The 15,392-nt window shown below is 39.2% G+C and overlaps 1 protein-coding gene across 1 annotated transcript in view; it reads right to left on the bottom strand.

The window, feature by feature from the left end:
* LOC144955977 (uncharacterized) overlaps positions 1 to 11,145 on the bottom strand; it is a 63,103-nt gene extending 51,958 nt beyond the window's left edge. Inside the window, exon 1 of the mRNA XM_078886239.1 lies at positions 10,924 to 11,145. The gene's annotated coding sequence lies outside the window, so the exon portion shown is untranslated. The remainder of the gene's footprint in view (positions 1 to 10,923) is intronic.
* Between the last annotated feature and the right edge of the window lie 4,247 nt (positions 11,146 to 15,392).

The following is a 15,392-nucleotide window of genomic DNA, read 5'->3' as shown; positions in this document are numbered from 1 at the left end:
TCACTACATCTACCCTATTCCTACCAAAGGACCATCATCTACCTCATCCTTCCACCAAAGGACCATCATCCAAGGCCTCAATCTACCTCATCCCTGCACCACCAATCATCTACCTATTCCACCAAAGACCCATTACCATCTACACCTCATCTACCTATCCACCAAAGGACATCACTATCATCTCTACACCATATCTACCTATTCCACCAAAGGACCATCATCTACCTATCCTCTGCACAACCATCATCTACCTATTCCCCCAAAGGACCATCATCTTCCTATTACACCAAAGGACCATCATCTACCTCATCCTCTGCACACACCATCATCTACCTATTCCACCAAAGGACCATCATCTACCTCATCCTCACACACCATCATCATACCTATTCCACCAAAGGACCATCATCTACCTCATCCTCTGCACACCACATCACCTATTCCACCAAGGACCACATCTACCTATCTCTCACAATCTCACCATCATCTACCTATTCCACCAAAGGACCATCATCTACCTATTCACATCAAACCAAAAGGACCATCATCTACCTCATCCTCTGCAGCACCATCATCTACCTATTCCACCAAATGGACCATCACCTACTCACCTATTCCATCACCAAAGGACCAATCACTACTCAATCTCTACAGCCATCATCTACCTATTCCACCAAAGGACCAATAACATCTCTACCCTCATCCCCACCATCATCTACCTATCCACCAAGTACCATCATCTACCTATTCCACCAAAGGAGCATCATCTACTTCATCCTCTGCACCACCATCATCTTCCTATTCCACCAAAGCACCATCATCTACCTATTTCCACTCCAGACCATCATCTCACCTATTCCCACCAAATGGACCATCATCTACCTCATTCCTCTGCACCAGCACCATCATCTACCATATTCCACCAAAGGACCATCATCTACCTCATCCTCTGCCAACCACCATCATCTACCTATTCCACCATCAATACCATCATCGACCTCATCCCTCTCAGCACCACTCATCTACCTATTCCACCAAAGGAACCATCATCTACCTCATCCTCTGCAGCACCATCATCTACATATTCCACCAAAGGACCATCATCTACCTCATCCTCTGCAGCACCATCATCTACCTATTCCACCAAAGGACCATCATCTACCTCATCCTCTACAGCACCATCATCTACCTATTCCACCAAAGGACCATCATCTACCTCATCCTCTGCAGCACCATCATCTACCTATTCCACCAAAGGACCATCATCTACCTATTCCACCAAAGGACCATCATCTACCTCATCCTCTGCAGCACCATCATCATCTACCTATTCCACCAAAGGACCATCATCTACCTCATCCTCTGCAGCACCATCATCTACCTATTCCACCAAAGGACCATCATCTACCTATTCCACCAAAGGACCATCATCTACCTCATCCTCTGCACCACCATCATCTACCTATTCCACCAAAGGACCATCATCTACCTCATCCTCTGCACCACCATCATCTACCTATTCCACCAAAGGACCATCATCTACCTCATCCTCTGCAGCACGATCATCTACCTATTCCACCAAAGGACCATCATCTACCTATTCCACCAAAGGACCATCATCTACCTCATCCTCTGCAGCACCACCATCATCTACCTATTCCACCAAAGGACCATCATCTACCTCATCCTCTGCAGCACCATCATCTGCCTATTCCACCAAAGGACCATCATCTACCTCATCCTCTGCAGCACCATCATCTACCTATTCCACCAAAGGACCATCATCTACCTATTCCACCAAAGGACCATCATCTACCTCATCCTCTGCAGCACCATCAGTTACCTCATCCACAGAACATCAAATTGCCTTATTTTCTACAGGTTCATCAACTGCATTATCTTTTACAAGGCCAACAATTGCCTCACTTTTGCAGGATTATCAATTACGGTATCTCATATTCTCCAGGACCATCAATTATCTTACGATATTAAATCACCCCTTTCCTTCACTTGGTTGTGATGGATAGGGCTGACCAAAGGCTCATTTTGAAAGCTAACCCAACGATCCATAAATGGAAATTCAAACGACTATTCTACCGGTATCAAGCTGTCGAGTAAATTAAATGTGAATTAGGGAAATATGAGGTCGGTCATGGAAGTCTGAATTGAGCCGAAAGCACTCGGGGGTGGGGTGGGGGAGTTAATGAGCTCTGCAACAATTTGGTCCCCAAATTGAAGTTCACACAATGTTACAACAGTCTGAGGCCAAGACCTAGATGAATGTTGACAACACGCAAGTGAGGTTTGTGGGACTCCCCAACTTTCCTTGTTGCAAATCACCAAGCAAGTCACAGAGTATCGATAGTACTATGCACAGCGATGAGGCTTGCACGTGATTTCAAAACGGCCTCTAGAGTGGGAAATGGTTCTAGAAATTGTTTGATAAATATATTTTGTAAAAAAATACTCATCAATGGACCACGTCCTATTCATAGGATAGTTAACTATTGGAACTGTCCATTTCACACAGGAAATTCCAACAGAGTGAGTTTGACAAAACCAGGGGTTTCAATAATTTATTTTGGATATATATATATATATATATATATATATATATATATATATATATATATATATATATATATATATATATATAGTTAAGATTGTTTGACTTTGCTTGGTTATTTGCAACAAGGAAAGTTGGGGAGTCCCACAAACAACACGTGTGTTGTCAACATTCATCTAGGTCTTGGCCTCAGACTGTTGTAACATTGAGTGGACTCCAATTTGGAGACACAACACACCAAATACACCACAACCCACAAGCCACACCACTAAACCACAGACACCAAACATAAACCCACAAAACCCACAAGACAACACTCCAAATAATACCAACACAAGTGATACAACACAACAAAAACTGCACCGAGTAAACAACCAGAACAGGTACCACACAACTCCCCATACACACCAAAACGAATGTCATCCATGCCAAATCTACACCGACACATCACATCAACACCACCAGTAATAATCCCTTTAGAAAGGGCAACATCCCCCCCCCCACACACACCCATCCACACCCCCCAACCCCAATAACAAACCCACAAACTCTCCCCCAAAAAATACAACCACACCATCGCCCTTCAGAGCACACACTTCACTTACACGTTCACCACCTGGGGCTGGCCCAAGAGCAAGGAAAAGTCACAGAACACACCACCCAATATCTACACAAACATACACACCACACCAAAGGAGCTCTTCCCTCAAGAGGAAGACTCCACCCATCCAAAACATAGAGAAAGGTCACTGCCCAGACCACCACGACACATGGGAGACACACACCCCAATATTTAAACAAAACAATACACACATTAAACCCAGACATGCAGTCTACATACCACACGTATATACCTACATACATACGCAACTCTAGATGCAACAAACACACCACCTCTAGAGAACAAGCAACATCATACACTAAAAATCAACCAACAAAGAGGATGACTTCCCACCATTGACAATCATAACACTCAACATCAGAGGTATGAGACAGAAAATACAAGACATTAAAAATTTAATAAGGAACCACAGAGCAGACTTCCTACTGTTACAAGAAACGAACATACATGACAAATACATACAAGAACGAACACTTTTCGAACTTAAACCAGAAGTTAAAAATATATTTTGGACAATCGACAAGAAAAAAAGAAACTGTAGAGGAGTACCCATAATGAAAATCTCCGACAATTGGACTGTCACCCAACACGACCAAGACAACACATGACGAATAGGGAAAATAGACGCGACTCAAGACGGCTACAAATTCCAAATTTACAACATCTACGGACCTGCCTCAAAAACAGACGAAAAAAAAAGACAACTTTCCTAGACCTAGAGAAAAGAATGGAAATAAACCCATCAACACCCATCATCCTAGCAGGAGATTTCAATAATACACTACACCCCCGCGACACAACTCACCATAGAACACAACAAACAGTCATAGACAAACAAATACTACAACGAATTTTAGAAAAACACAATCTAACAGATACATACAGAGAAACATTCCCACTCGGGAAAGAAACCACCTTTAAATCACTCGCAAACACAGGATCCAGACTCGACAAAATATACATATCCAAAACAACCCCAATATCAGAAATTGAAACACCTAGAGAACACACTAGACTACACAGACCACAAAGCTGTCTACGCCCAGTCCGGCACCCAAATTACAAGACCCAAACAAAAAAGTGCCTACTGGAAATTCAACAACAGTCTCCTGCAGGACCATTATTACATACAATACATGACCGACATCATATTAGACTATACGGACAATATACCAAATGACAACATCCGAGAATGGTGGGACACCCTCAAACAGACCATACAAACGTTAACACAAATGATAGGGGAAAAAATACAAGACAAAACCAACAGAAAGGAAACAAAGTACAAAACAATCATCAACATTTATTGACAGGGCGCGTGACAACAAAACAGAAATACAAACACAACCACATGTTACTAAAGCAATAGAAAAACTGAAAGAAATTGAACAAAGAAAATTCAGAGGCCCAAAATAAGAAGCACATACCAAACACGCAACGACTACACTGATTTAAACGACACAATAGCACGAATAGAAAACGAACTACACAATAGACGACATATAGACAAAATCAGAACAACAGATGGGCAAATAACTAAAAACGAGACAGAAATCCTTAAAACCTTCTACATTTTTTACAAACAACTATACACAAGTGGCGAAATATCAACAGATATACAAGACCACTACACCGATTATACAAAGAAGCTGACAGACGAACAGAAAGAACAATTAGATACAGAGATCACAATAGAAGACCTACAACACAGCCTAGACAACATGAACACAAACAAATCCCCAGGCCCCGATGGACTAACAGTAGAATTCTACAAAAGTTTCTTCCCTCTCCTTAAAAAAAAACCCTCCTAGAACTGACTAAAGAAATACACAAAGAAGGACAAAAACGAACAGCCAAAAGATATCATACATAACCCTCATACCCAAAGAAAGCAACACAACAGACGTCAAACAATACAGACCCATATCCCTCCTAAACACCGACTACAAAATTATAGCGAAAACTTTAAGCAACACAATCAAAACTTACCTACCCCAACTGATAGACAAAGAACAAACATGTAGCATAAAAAACAGAACAATAGAGCAGCACACAAACTTCATCAGAGACCTTATAGGATATGTAAAACAGACACACACACACACACACACACGCATACATTTTCTCCATCGATCAAGAGAAAGCTTTCGATAGATTAGAACATAGCTTCTTTCAAAAAATATTAGAACACAACAACATAGGCCCTTATTACAGAAGATGGATAAAAATACTATACAACAACCCCTCCAGCTGTGTAATAGTCAATCAAAAAATATCTGATCCCTTCCAAATCGGTCGGTCAGTACGACAGGGTTGCCCTCTCTCGGCCCAACTATACATCTTATGTCTCGAAACCGTTTTGGAAAAAATTAGGAGAAACCCGAAAATTAAAGGCACCAGAATTCCCGGAAAAGCCAACAAAAAACTCATCGCGTATGCTGATGATGTAACCCTGATTCCGAGAGATATACCTAGCATACACAAAATTTTAGAAACTTTCAAAGATTTCGGCCTCGCAAGTGGTGCCAAACTAAATATTAAAAAGACCAAAATCATGAATCTCGGACCCGAACCCTTAGAAACTGAAAAAGCCCAGATACCCGACATGCAATGGGTTAACCAAATTAAAATCCTCGGAAAAACGTACTGTCAAAGACACACTACACCGAAACACATCTGGAGTGGAATTGTACACAATATAGACAAGAAACTACATTCATACACATACATCAAAGCCAATATATTCGATAGAACCAGGATAGTGAACACCTACATTATTCCAAAAATCTTATCTCATCTCATGTAGTTCCATATCTGAAGCAGACGTCGGAGGTCATCTTCCGCCAAGCTGATCTATCTCTTGCCAATTCTATTAAAGCAGCGCCACCTTTCTCAGCTTCATCTGTCCAAGTTCTTATCCCTTTCAAATACGTTATTCTTTGTCTTCCTCTTATTCTTTTTCCATTCATCTTTCCAGTCAAGGCGAGTATTTCCAAACCAGGGTGGCGGATAATGTGTCCTAAAAATTCCATTTGGCGTTTGATGATTTTTGTTATCAGTGATCTTTTTCTGTTTGCCATTTCTAAAATTTCTTCATTTCTTTTCCTTTCCATCCATGACACCCTCATCATTCTTCTGTAAAACCACATTTCCACTGCCTCCAGTCTTTTAACCATGGTCTTGTTTATGGTCCAGCTCTCACAACCATATAGCAGCACAGACAGTACATAGCAATCCAGGACTTTGATTTTTGTTTTCATGCTAATATTCCTGTTTTTCATAATTGTATGCAGCTGGTTGAATGCATTCTTCGCCATACCTATTCTTTTCTTTATTTCACAATCTGATTTTCCATTGGATGTTACATTGAAGCCTAAATATTTGAAACATTCAACTTGTTGTATTGTTTGTCCTCTGCTTGTTATTACACAGGCTGGTGGGTTATTATTTTTAGATACCGTCATACATTCTGTTTTAGATATATTCAGTTCCAGTCCCATATTTTCACTACTCCTGACTACAACATCCAGTAATTCTTGTAGTTCATGTTCAGATTCTGCCAGTAGAACCGTATCATCTGCATACCTCAGATTTGTTACATTCTTTCCTCCAATACACACCCCCTTCTTATGTTCGATATCTCTTAATATCATTTCACTATAGAGGTTGAATAAATCTGGAGACAAAACACACCCCTGCCTAACTCCTCTTCTAATAGGTGTAAAACTGCTTAGTTCGTTGTCAACACGCATTGCTGCTTCTTGTTCCCAGTACAAATTCCGTAATATTCTTAAATCTTTACCATCAATGTCCAAGGATGATAGAATTTTGAATAGTTTTTCGTGTTGTACTTTATCAAAGGCTTTTGAATAGTCGATGAAACACATATACAGATCTTTATTTACTTCAATACATCTTTCCATCAGCATTGATAATGTGAATATTCCATTTCTGGTACCCTTGTCCTCAACAAAACCAAATTGCATCTCCCCAATTTCAGGTCGTATTTTATTTCTTATTCTTAGTAAAATTATCTTCAAAAGAATCTTATACTACATCAAAATCTTCAAACCTCCGTACACCACAATAAAAAATTAGAAAGACGCATAGACACATTTATACTACAAGACGCAAAACCCATTCCACACGAAATACTCACACTCCCCACAGAATCGGGCGGCACAGGACTAAAATGTATTAAAAGAACCTTAGATACAGCTAGGATCAGATATATAGACAAAATAATACAAGAATCGACAGGAAATAAATTCGGGACATACTGCTTAGGGACACGACTAACACAATTTTAAAAGATCGACCACACACTCCCCCATTTCGGAGGTAAGACACTCCCTCCTTTTTACAAAGCATGTGTAGGACTAGTAAACAAATACCCAAACACAATAAATAAACAATTAGACAGTAAACAGATATACAGAACAATAAACGCACCAAACAAACGCAGAGAACAAGACCTAATGCACGCATCAGGACTAACATTAGACAACATGAGAGTGGCCTCAGAAAACCTACACAAACATGACACCTCTAGATACAGTAAGCATATAACATACAGACTAATGTTCAACGCCTTACCAACAAACAACACGCCCTGATGCGCCTTGTGCCGTGCGCTTTGTCCAACACAAAATGTACACATTTTCACAACTGCATTAAAACAAAAACACTTATTAGAGCCACAATAAACACAATACAAAAAACAATACGACAATACATACATACAGAAATAGCATTTAGACACAATATTATCCCCAAAACTGACAATGCAACACATGAAATAAACATACACATCCTAGCAGCAGCAAGACAAGCGATATGGACAGCATGGATAGGTCAAGTACACAGACAAAACACCACTAATACCGACATGTCAATAATATTTCTTAACATAATACAAAAGATATACAAAAACGATTTAGATAAAGAGAGAGAAACAACATGGAACAAATATACCGACCTAATAACACAATTCAGATAGATGACCTTCCACCGAGACATTGCAACTCCCTTCACCACACCCACAACCTGACCTTACTCCTCCCCTCCGCCCCCCCCCCCCCTCCCGAGTGAACTAGTATTATAAACTTTATTTATACATATATTATTTATTATTCATAAGTGCGGCTGAAACAATTGCGCTGCGGCGCCTAGACTGCCGTGGACCACATGTATGCAGATGAGACCAGTCGAGGCCGACTCGGAATGAACAATAAATATAATATTTATAATATTAAAACGTACACCTTGTACACCCACAGTCACAACCCCCCCCCCTCCCCCCATGACTCTAACTTTAATGAAAACTTAACCATGTTCATAGAATAATAAAATAACCAATGCTACATAGGGAAAGACCATGTGCCCAGTAGTTAAAGCAGCGAATGACGCTCGGCTAGAGTCCACCCTTGGACTCCTTAGGGAGCAAGGGAATAGGTTACTAACAAATTAATCAACAGTTTCTTTTTAAAAACATAATCACCTTCATCACCAGTTCCAATCTACTCCCATAATTTAACAATAGCCCAAGAACAACAACCAACCACAACAATTAATAAGCCCACAAGACGATTGGCCCGTGTACTCAACATCCCACCAACAGAAACAATTCAGAAACCTCCCCCCCCCCACCCCCACCCAACCTAAAACCTAAACCTAACCTCCCTTCCACAAATAACCCCATATTACAGAAGTTCGAATATTCCGATCAGCTGATAGGCTGCAGATTTTCAACTTCCACCAATCAAAACCCACAGAATCCAACCCCCCCCCCCTATTAAACCTCTACCAGTCCCAGACAATTTATCTAAAGAACATTACAAACAGCTCTTAATCATCAATAAACCGATAAACCGATTGGTACAGGATCTCTGTCATCCACCAATCACAACAACACATTTTATCTACTCTCCACATCCAACCGCGATCAGCTATTTAATTGTTAAATTAAATGATCTAATAAAGTAACAAAATTTATTACAAACCACCAACCCAATATATCCCCTAACTGACCAACTGCCCAATTAACCCCCCACCCTCCATGAACGCGTTAGGCAACATTAATATTTCAACCTTTTACTTCATCCTTTAACCAAAAAAAATATATATATTAATTATAACGAACGATACAGAAGCAGTTAATGCCAATGCATTTCTACTGCTACTACCACAAAACATAAGTTTAATAATAAACCTAACAAATAAAATTGTTACTAATTAAGAGGGTCATTAGATAGGATGGCCTGGGTCTAAAAAAAATCATTGCGACTGACTTGCCTATAGAATACGATACAAAAGAATGATCTGTTCCATTGTTCCTGAATAAAGACTTCATCATTATACATCCTGGCCTTTGTTGTTTGATCGCCTCCACTACCCTGGAGTGGATGGGCTAGGACTCGGGTAGACTATGGTGTCTCTGGACTTGACTGCGGTGTGTGCTCTTCGCTCATGAAATCAACTCCCTACTTCTACTTTTGACACATGAAGTCATGCTACTATCACTAACAGTAGTACTAAACTGTCACTTCATTGTCTCGATCTATCTTCCTCACTTGAGCACCACCGCCGCAGTTACAGTCTGGAACTCCTAAGTCGATCCCGGGACCGAATCCATCCACTCCCACGGCCTCTACACTCTGCCAATACCACTACTACCACTCGCCGGCATCAACTACCCGGTTGTCTCTATCAGTAACTACACTCGCCGGCATCAACTACCCGGTTGTCTCTATCAGTAACTACACTCGCCGGCATCAACTACCCGGTTGTCTCTATCAGTAACTACACTCGCCGGCATCAACTACCCGGTTGTCTCTATCAGTAACTACACTCGCCGGCATCAGCTACCCGGTTGTCTGACTCTATTACATGTGTGTGAAGCAAAACGACATGGGAATACAACTAAAGACGTCAGAGGATCACCAGCATAGGTTTGTAGCAAAGACAAACAATCTTGATCATGGTCAGTAGCTTGTTGGATGGTAATAATAGTAACAGTAGCCTTGGCATTGTCTTTGGATAATGTATTTGACAACAACATCCCTTTGTCTTAGGTTTGAAGATAACCGAATATAAGGCATGATAGATATTATAAGAATGGTAGAACAGAAAGAGGCCCTACAGGTTGCGTGTACTATATGAAATGAAAATTCTATTTCATATGGCCTGTGCAATGAATTGACTGGAATTGCACACCATAAGTATCAATTAGATAAAAGAAGAGGCACATGCATTCAACATGAACAACATTTGTACCCAAAGCACATAAATTACATTAATATTAAAATAAATCTCCATTCATCTGAAATGCATTTATTGTGCTGAAAAAAAGGAATCCATACAGTATTTATATATTTCTCATATATGTGTAGGATACATAGGTACCCCATTGTGCAGGAATATGAATATAAAGATTAAATTGCTCTCATGAGTCTGGGGTACAATTGTGCACAGTGCTGGAATAGGAATATTACGGTTTTTTTTCCTTATGTGAGGGTCACAGTGCAGGAATTGGGGTTGTTAAACACAGTGCAGGAACAGGTTTAAAATGTCAGTGATGTGCTCAGTGAGTGCTGGTTGGTAAAAGTGGTCGAAATGGAGTGAAAACTGTTGACTGATGTGTGTAGAATAATTAAAATATGGCGATTGTGGAAGTAAAAATTGTAAAATTCAAAGACAGTTTTCAATAATATCTAAAATTTCATCTTATACATACTTTCAAAATTTGTAGCACATCAAACACAAGGAATTGAAGAATCTCCACATGTAAAAATTAGTCCAAGTAAATGAATATACTATATAACAAATCCATGTAAATACAGAGCGAGTAAAAAGACAGCTGCCGTCACCAACGCTACACATGAATGTGTTAGGCAATATTAGGTCCCCGTGGACGTTGAATTGTGTTCCGGTGATGCGAATCGTCTGGGTCGCTGGGTTAGGGTTAGGGACCCGATCCCTGCAATCAGTCGCACACGATTTTGGTCCCCACTTACCGTCTTTCTGTCTTTCTCTCCCCACCTTCACACACACACACACACACACACACACACACCACACACACACACACACACAATAAATCAATAAATTGCGCTCACTGGATTAATGTTCATGTTCACCTTGCTGCACGTGCCAATATTAGCTAATAACAAATACTTTGACCTCAAACTTTAGCCTCGTTAGTTTTTCAAGTTCGTGTTGCTCTACTTATCACTTGATGCACTTTTTAGCACTCTCTCTCTCTCTCTCTCTCTCTCTCAAACACACACACACAGACACACACACCAACACACACACACTACAACCACCCCCACCGCATCTTCATCACGATCACTACTACTACAATCACCACCACCCACATCATCACTGCCACTACTACTTCAACCACCACCACCACATCGTCATTACTACTACAACCACTACCACTACATCATCACACTACTACAACCACCCACACCACATCATCACCACTACTACAACCACTGCCACTACTAAAACCACAGTCACCACCACCACCACCACCACATCATCATCACTACCACTACTACTACTACAACAGCCATTATGACATCATCATCACTACTACTACTACTACTTACTACTACTACTACTACTACTACTACTACATACTACTACTACACTACTGCTACTACTACTACATCTACTACTACTACTCCTACTACTACTACCACTACTACTACTACTACTACTACTCCTACTACTACTACTACTACTACTACTATACTACTACTACTACTACTACTACTACTACTACTACAACCACCAACACAACATCATCCTCACTACCATCATTATGTTTTGGAGCTTTTCTTCACTTGAAATAAGGAAACTTTGGGGTTGTATTTGGCAATGTGTTCATATATCAGAAAATATTTGTAATCAGTTATCTATTTAGATCTAGTCAATATGTAAACACAATACCAAATATCATCCCAATTCCCTTTTGTGTGTGCGGAAATTCCTCTTTCGGCATTGAAATTCCTCCGAGTGGTGTCTGAAATTCCTGTGAGTCAAATTGAAAATTGGCGTCTCTGCAAATTTTACTATTCTCGTCAAATTTTCAATGCCCGTATCTGAGGAGTTATCTTTGCCCATTGATTTGATTATGTGTGAAAACGGTGCCTCACTTCAAAGTCGATTTTCTCAAAACTTGGTTTTTACACTCTCCCTCCTTCAAACGGTCATAGTTGGGCAATGAATAATCATAATTTTATAAATTTGGTATCAAAATTTTAAGCATAATATTATAAGCTATGATTGGGTACCAAAAACCCAAAATTGAAAAATCCGACTTAATACCGTTTTGAGGCGGAGGGTCACATTTAATAAAACAAACCGAAAGAACGTAGTAGTTGTGATAAGTTATTTATATAGCGCTCAACTTCCACTCTAAGTGCTCAGCGGTGCTTTACAATATTAATTGTCATTGTCATTTAAACTTTCTTTCTTTGACAATTTTGAGAATACATATGAAAAAAAACAAAAACATACACATGCACACAAACTCACACACATATATATTTACACCCATACACGAACATACATACACATTACATACTTAGACCAATATTACTCACTAACATTAATAACTTATTCTAACGAAACGCATTTGAATTGATTAATTACAACAACAAACAAACAAACAAAATTTCAGTTATACCGTCGAAATTATCAGTGTGAACTTAAGATCAAAACTGAAACAAAACAAACCCAAAGTTCCACAACCTGGGCGCAGTCACTAGGAAGGATTTGTTGTGAAACAAAGACTTTGAGGGTACCTCTGTCAGAAGAAGCATACTATTAGATCTTAGCGATCTGCAAGGTGTATAGTGAAATACAAGATCGTTTAAAAAAGGGTGGTGACAGGTCATGAAATGAGCTATAACAAAAACATAACACCTTGAACTCCATGCGCTGCTACACCGGCAGCCAATGAAGAACTTCTAGAACAGGGGAGATAGGATCGTCACGTTTTGATAACATCACCAAAACAGGGGAGATAGGATCGTCACGTTTTGATAACATCACCAATACAGGGGAGATAGGATCGTCACGTTTTGATAACATCACCAATCTAGCCGCCCTGTTCTGAACATTCTGCAATCTTTGAATATTGTAATTGGGACAACCAATGAGCAGAGCATTGCAGTAGGCAAGTCTACTAAGAATGAAAGAAGTGACAAGCGTTTTAGTGATTTCAGTATCAATCAAGGACCTAATACGACCAATATTTTTAAGATGGTAGTGACAGCTTTGGATACTTTTGGTGATATGATTATTCATGGACATATTGTTATAAAAAAATGCACCCAAATTGCGAGCATAGGAATTAGAAATAAAAACTTTGCAAATTGCTACATCAATCTTATCTATTTTAATACTATTTCTACAAGATTTATTCTTTATACACAGCACCTCGGTTTTTTTTTCATTCAATATCAATTTGTTTATATCCATCCATTTTTTCATTTCATTGATACAACCTTCAACTTTCCGCGACACGCTAACTTCATCATCCTCAGATAAAGGTACATAAAGCTGCGTGTCATCGGCATACATATGGAAGTAAACTGAAAAAGAATGAATAATTCTCCCGAGAGGCTGTGTATAAAGAAGAGTAAAAAGAAGAGGTCCAATGATGGTTCCTTGCGGAGCTCCATATTTCAACTCAGTTACACCAGACTGAGTATGATTGAGCATTATTGTTTGACTCCTGTCGGAGAGATAGGACCGGAACCAATTCAGAACACATGCCCATTGAATCTAAAAACATTATTAAGTGTCGATGCAATAGAATGTCATGATCGATCGTATCAAAAGCAGCGCTCAGGTCAAGCATAATTAGCAATACTGATTTTTTATCTTGGGCATAGTTAACAATATCATTTTGAACTCTAATAAGAGCACTTTCTGTACTGTGGCTCGGTCTGTATGCAGATTGGAATTTACAGTAAAGCTCGTTTTGTTTTAAGAATCTTTGTACTCTTTTGGATACAATTTTTCAATGATTTTAGAAAGAAAGCATAGATTCAAAACAGGTCTATAATTGTTTGATTGTTCATCTAAATTGGAATTCTTTAATAGTGGAGTCACCACTGCTTGCTTAAGACTTTTTGGTACGACCGGTGACGACAGACTATTGTTTACAATAAAAGCTATGGGTGTAACCAGATCTCTGGCACATGCTTTAACAATCCATGTAGGGACAGGATCTAAATAATACGCTTTGGGTGGTGAAGAGTTTATAGTTAACAAAACTTCCTCCTCAGATGCGGGTTCAAAGAAATCAAAAGTTTCCATATCTCTATGATGGCTTTTACAATCTAGACGATAGTCAATGTCCTGTCGGGATGAATGTCCAAGGGTGTTGAGTGGTTATCGTATGTTTTTTATTTTATCTTGAAAATAATCTGAAAAACGACCTGGGAGATCAGTTGGAGAGTTGGTAGGCAATTCTTATTTACAGGGGTTGTTTGTAATATTTTTGATGATTTTGAATAATTTCTCGGGCTGTCTTTTATTTGTTATTATGGTTGATTCTAAATAATTCTCTTTTGTTCTGACTATTAGATTGTTTCTTTTGTTTTTGCTCGAAATATATAATTGACGATGTATTTCTAGTCCAGTTCTCCTCCACAGTTTTTCTTTTGACCGCGTACACATTTTAAGCTCTCTAATATCATCCGTATACCACTGCTTATTGGGTCTTAAAATAATATTTTTTTACGGTAAGGGGACAATGCCTATTAAGAATTTCAGATAAAATATTGTTATATTGATCCACCATGTCGGATACAGAATTGGAAGATAAAATTATCTCATTCAGGTAGGAGATTTGAATATCATTAGAAAAAGCGTTAAAATTAATATCTCTGGTTTTTCGAAAGGTTAAAAGTCTCTTCTGAGGTTTAGGTCTCGAGACGTTAACGACAGCAGAAATATAGCTATGATCAGAAATAGAGCAGTCTTCAAAGTTGACTGATATTAGGTATTTGTCATTTTTATCAGCTAAGACAAGGTCAAGTATATGATCGCCAATATGGGTAGGGTCAGCGACATGCTGCATTAGATTTTGAGATTCAAAAATTTGTGTAAACATTTTGCAGCCACTGTCATTCATGTTGTCTAGTTGAAAATTAAAATCCCCCATCACCAAAAGTTTTT

This window comes from Berghia stephanieae, chromosome 10, assembly GCF_034508935.2.
Source record: "Berghia stephanieae isolate SIO BIC M18660-M18661 chromosome 10, UCSD_Bste_1.3, whole genome shotgun sequence".
In the NCBI taxonomy this organism is placed as follows: Eukaryota; Metazoa; Mollusca; class Gastropoda; order Nudibranchia; family Aeolidiidae; genus Berghia; species Berghia stephanieae.
This window is presented reverse-complemented; position numbering and strand designations above follow the sequence as displayed.